This window comes from Haplochromis burtoni, unplaced genomic scaffold (genome assembly GCF_018398535.1).
Source record: "Haplochromis burtoni strain Fernald_Lab_line unplaced genomic scaffold, NCSU_Asbu1 Contig_347, whole genome shotgun sequence".
In the NCBI taxonomy this organism is placed as follows: Eukaryota; Metazoa; Chordata; class Actinopteri; order Cichliformes; family Cichlidae; genus Haplochromis; species Haplochromis burtoni.
The window spans coordinates 184,702-189,825 of record NW_024582708.1 but is presented as its reverse complement, the minus strand read 5'-3'; the positions used below and the strand labels follow the sequence as shown (position 1 = coordinate 189,825).

The 5,124-nt window shown below is 36.8% G+C and overlaps 1 protein-coding gene across 2 annotated transcripts in view; it reads left to right on the top strand.

Moving 5' to 3' along the window:
• The window catches only part of ccdc71 (coiled-coil domain containing 71), a 24,099-nt gene that overhangs the window by 4,642 nt on the left and 14,333 nt on the right, over positions 1-5,124 (top strand). The window contains exon 2 of one of the 2 annotated variants that reach the window (XM_005942783.3): positions 4,090-4,244. The exons of the other annotated variant lie outside the window; for it this stretch is intronic. The gene's annotated coding sequence lies outside the window, so the exon portion shown is untranslated. The remainder of the gene's footprint in view (positions 1-4,089; positions 4,245-5,124) is intronic. 2 annotated transcript variants of the gene reach the window in all.

The window sequence follows — 5,124 nt, the reverse complement described above, 5'->3', positions numbered from 1 at the left end:
GAGGACAAGAGCGGCGAGGTCTATCGCGATAGCTTAATTTCTCTATCGAGTAAAAGTTATATCGCGATACATATCGTTATCGTTCTATCGCCCAGCTCTAACGTGTACGTTACACATGCTATTTTTTTAAAATTATGATTATTATTTTGCTAGCTATCAAACTCGCTGGGGAAATGATTGAAATGCACTGAGTGATGCAGTATGGCAGCGCTATTATGAAATATGCTGTGAACTTAGCTAACATTACTTAGCAGTAATGTGAGTTAATTTACTCAAGTGAAAGCTTTAAACATTAGCCCGATACATAACTAGCCAACTTAAGGCTTTCTGATTAACCCTTTGGGGTTGACAGACCCAGAGTCTCCATTTCAACTTGGGTTGAATGTGCGGACTTCAAACTATATACCAGTTTTTAAATTATGTTGATAGGCCACGTAAAACCGATATGTTTTTTCTTCTGAATAAAATGGTGGCGTTTACTCCGGGAAGAAACGGTTAAAACGCAGTTTTCTAAGGAGAGTGCTAGCAAACACGCTTTGCTTGTGAGTGAAAAAAGAAAAAGAAAAAACACTCCTTCCCTATTGGTGGAAAAATGTACCATGTCGACCAATCAAAAAATGATATTGCAACATGTGGCATTTGGTTATTTGGGAAGAGGGGGAAGTTTTAGGAGTGACCGGCGAGTGAGTGAAAGAGAGAGTTTTGATACATGAGAGATTTGTGACGTTTACCGTGTTTGGAGTCTCAAGTTAGTGTGTTGTCTTGTGTAGTTAGTGTGTAGTGTAGGCGTTGTTTTGTTTTGTGTGTCAGTTCTACTAGTGAATGTCACAATTGCTGCAAAAAAGCCACCAAAGGCAGATTGCAGTGTAAATGCTGAGTGACACACCTGCTGTCAGACCTGCAGGTTTATCCCTGTGCTGTTCTCATCTGTTTTATAGTGGACACATACTATTTTTTGGAGTTGCATAAATAATTTGTGTGCCTTCTTATTTGATGCAGAACACTTGATTGTTCTCTAAATAGTTTTAAATGGTTATATAAAAAAACGTCTGAGCCTTGGCTGCATTTTTAGGTAAATAGTACCATATAACTTTGTTGTTTGCAAAGCTTGTGCATATTTTTTAAAAAATGTACAATTTCTATTTGCATTACAAGTTATGAAAATGATTCGTTAAACATGGCTGTGGATTTTACAGTCTAAAATATCACTTTCTACTCGTATTTTAAATTTTGTCTGAATTTAGATAAATTGTGCTGATACAGTTTGTCAAAATGAGAAAATAACAGATTGGCAAGATGAACAGGTGAAATATAGAGGCCAAATCAAAAGTAGTCAAAAACAGCCAATTATACCCTGGACTCCAGAGGGTTAGAGGCTAAAAGCAAAGTTGTCACCAAGTACTGTTTATATTTGTGTGTATTGCTGCATCTTTTTTGAGTATTAACTTGGTGCCTTTGGGTGAAGTAATGGTAATATGAGGGAGCGATCCATATGGTCACAAAGAATAGCCACTTGTTTCTGTGCTACCAAAGTTCCCCGGCTTTCATTCTAAATGTGTTTATCGTCAGCACCTACACATTAAACTACTTAAACATTATAAATGTCTTCAAGCTCACACTGAGGCCTGTGGGGCACTATCCAGCACTGAGACAGTAGACACATTTATGTGTTTTTGTATATGAATATTTCATACTTTAAGGTAGGGGTGGGCGATATAAACGATATACAATAGAAACGATATAAAGTTGGCCAACAATAGAGCAGTATAGTCATAATCTCTGTCGCGATAGTGCATGTTGATGATGTCATCAAGCTGCGCCTGTTTTGGTCGAAAGCATCGCAGTGGCTCCAACCATTATCATCTGCAAATTATGCCAACAGTCATAGCAAAGAGATGAAGCACTTTTGAAATATGGGGAAAGCCAAAAACTGCGCTTCCTCCACTTCCGTAACATTGACACATTAATGTTGAATTCTCTCGCAGCAGTTCTATTCCCATGTTGTTGTAGTATATTAATAACTAATCTTGTATTGTGGATGAATGATCTCAGTTGTTCTCCTGACTGAAGTTTGCCCCGTGTATAGCATCCTGCTATGCAATTGCATTTGTCCCTAACCACCAGAATCCCTCACGTTAACTTTTATCGAGGGGAAAAAAAAGTTGGTGTTCATCCTCTAGCTTCACTGTGCTAATGTTATGCTAACATAGCTGTGTCGCTAGCAATCACGTAGCACAACATTATATACCAGGTAGTTCAACTTCAGTAACCCTGCAAACGTCACTGCTGTTTAGTTTTCTGTCTTAATTTAGGTCGGAAGTGATTGCAGAGCTGTATGTTTTAATTAGTTTCAAAAATCTCTCAGTCAGAACATGGTATGTCATGTTTAGGTGGAAACTAGTGAGCTAACTTCCTGCTAACTTCTAACTCCGTTAAATTTAATAACTTCTGTTTTCATGGAAATCTTAATTGTTACACCTGGCAAAGCAGCAACGCTGATGATTTTATTGAAGATTAAAGAATTTAGACCGTTTTTAACTCTGTGTTCGTTTGACTTTGGGACCTGAAGAAGACGGAGTTTTGGACCCAGATTATAGTGATGGGATTTCCGGCTCTTTTTAGAGAACCGGCTCTTTTGGCTTGGCTCTTTAGGTTGTTTTGTTGATTTAATTTATTATTAACAATAATATAAAATTATGCACAAAAGGAATTACTAATGTAAAAAAAGTGGTTTTATTTATATATGTTTATATATAAATATGTGGTGGCCCCTAGAGACAAAGCACGTACAAACTCCAAAACACTTTTTTTTTTAGCTTTAACTGAACTTCCAAAACAGAGCTACCTAGATCACTTAAATTACACATTTGAAAGCATATGTGTATGGTTTGTGTATTTATACACAAGCACTCATATATATTCAAATAATTGTAAAAAAAAATGTTCATTAACCTGTTACTACCACAAACCAAATCTGGTCGTTGGTACTTGCTAGCATCCTGGAGCACTTCTGTTGTGTTTTTACGTGTTTTGGAGTTTTTACATGCTTTGTCTCTAGGGGCCACCGTAAATATACTTTTATTTATTCACTCCACATAAAATGTAAAAAATAAATCATGTAATACAAAAACCAACTAGTCACAGGTCAACTTTTAACTATTTAAATTTTCAGTTTTTTACTTTTACACAAATTTTAAATGAAACAACACAAAACACTGCAAACCACAACACAATTAAATATAAATTACAATATGAAAACAAAAAGAACATGCATATTCTGTCATATTAAACAGGAGATGAATATCTCTAACAAGTTGATTTGTTCACATTTTCACATCTTAATTTTTAAATGAAATGTGCATTTTGAGTTTATACACTATGTATATAAGGCGACCGTTTCCTTTTGCAGTATTTTTGTATGGTGCGTTTTTCTATGTCTTAACAAAAGGGGAACAAAGGTGTTTAGGTTCACCTAGGATGATTTGTCTTAATTTTCACATGGTCTTACTGAGGTGATGTGAATTGAAACATGCGCTCTTTTTTTCTTTTTGGCGGGGAGGGAGGGATGTGCTGGAAAACTTTGAAAAGGGACCTTGAAAGTGCTTAAAAAGTGCTTAAATTTGACCCTGAAAAAGGCGTATGAACCCTGTAATTAGATGGTACACAATCCGGTCTTTAAGCGATGAAGTGATGAATCCTGCTTCTAGGCCCAAACTACTCTGGGGTTTAATAATGCTGTTGTGTATTTAACATGTTTTAATGCTTTGTATCTTGTTCTATTCAATCTCAACAAGCCCCTAAAAGCAGTCAGTGATCACTGTCAGTCTCTCTCAATTTCTATTACCGCCATTCATTTTAAAGCTGAGTTTTTAAACCCTTACGATGTAACTACAGGATAACCTATGCAGCAGTATATTAATGACTAACCTCATGTTGTGGATGGATTATCTCAGTTGTTCTCCCGACAAGCTAACTTGCTGCTAACTTCTAACTCCGTTAAATTTCATAAATTCGTTTTTCATGGTTGCCTGGATGTTAAACTTAATTATTACACCTGGTAGAGGAGTAACGCTCATCATTTTATTACAGATGAAAGGATTTAGACAGTTTTTACCTCTCAGTGATGCCGCAGTGACCATGTGACTAAGGGGATCTGCAGCAGAGTTTGGGCCCAGGCACGGCTAATGATGTCAGACTTAAAGACGGGATTGTAATGGAAAACGACTGAAACGGAGTGGAACTGAGTAGGTACCTTGCCTCCTGGTCAGTAGTGTTTCTTTTTATGTTGTGCAGTGGTGGCTGGCAAACAACTTTTAGTAGATCACTGCCAGCTCCTGGTGGTAGTAGTGTATTACATTTGACCAGGTACTGTTTAAAAACTACAGAATATTTCATGTTTCAAGATGTTATAATAATAACTTCATGATTTTAATTATAAATGTAAATCTAATAGTCATTACCACTAGTCTCGGGAACAAGCCCCAGTGCTAATATGGAGGCACATAGAATTTCTCTCCAAATATGAGTTTGTATTTGAGCTTGCGTTATAAGATTGGATTAAATTATCCTGTGGCCCAGTAAGGTAAAACCGTTTAAACAGTGTTCAAACAAGTAATGCTAGGGAGCATTTTTAGCCTCTGTGTCACTGACATAATTGTCAGTTCATGCATTTAGTACCAACCAAGCACTGTTCACCCTGTCTGGACTGTTTTTCCATACTGTAACTTATGTATCTAATGCAGCTATGGAAAGATTGTCTTAGACTTCAATCTGACGAGATGTATTAATATCCTCGTGTACCACCGAAGCTTACCAGACATATGGAAAGGTGTATACCAAAGTTAGAATGGTGGACATTAACTGATTTTAGTCGATCAAAAAGGGCATAACAACACGAAGAGGCTTGAAATATCAGTGAAATTTGCAAAAAATGCAATCTACTTTTTTAATGGCTGAAGTAATTCTTCTGTATGTATAGTAGCATCTAATTTACATGTTACACACTTTACTGAACTGACACCTGGTAGCTAGTACCTGGCAGCTAGAGCCATTGACTAGCAGGTAGGGCTGCCACAATTAGTCGACTAGTCACGATTACGTCGACTATCAAAATCGTCAACGACT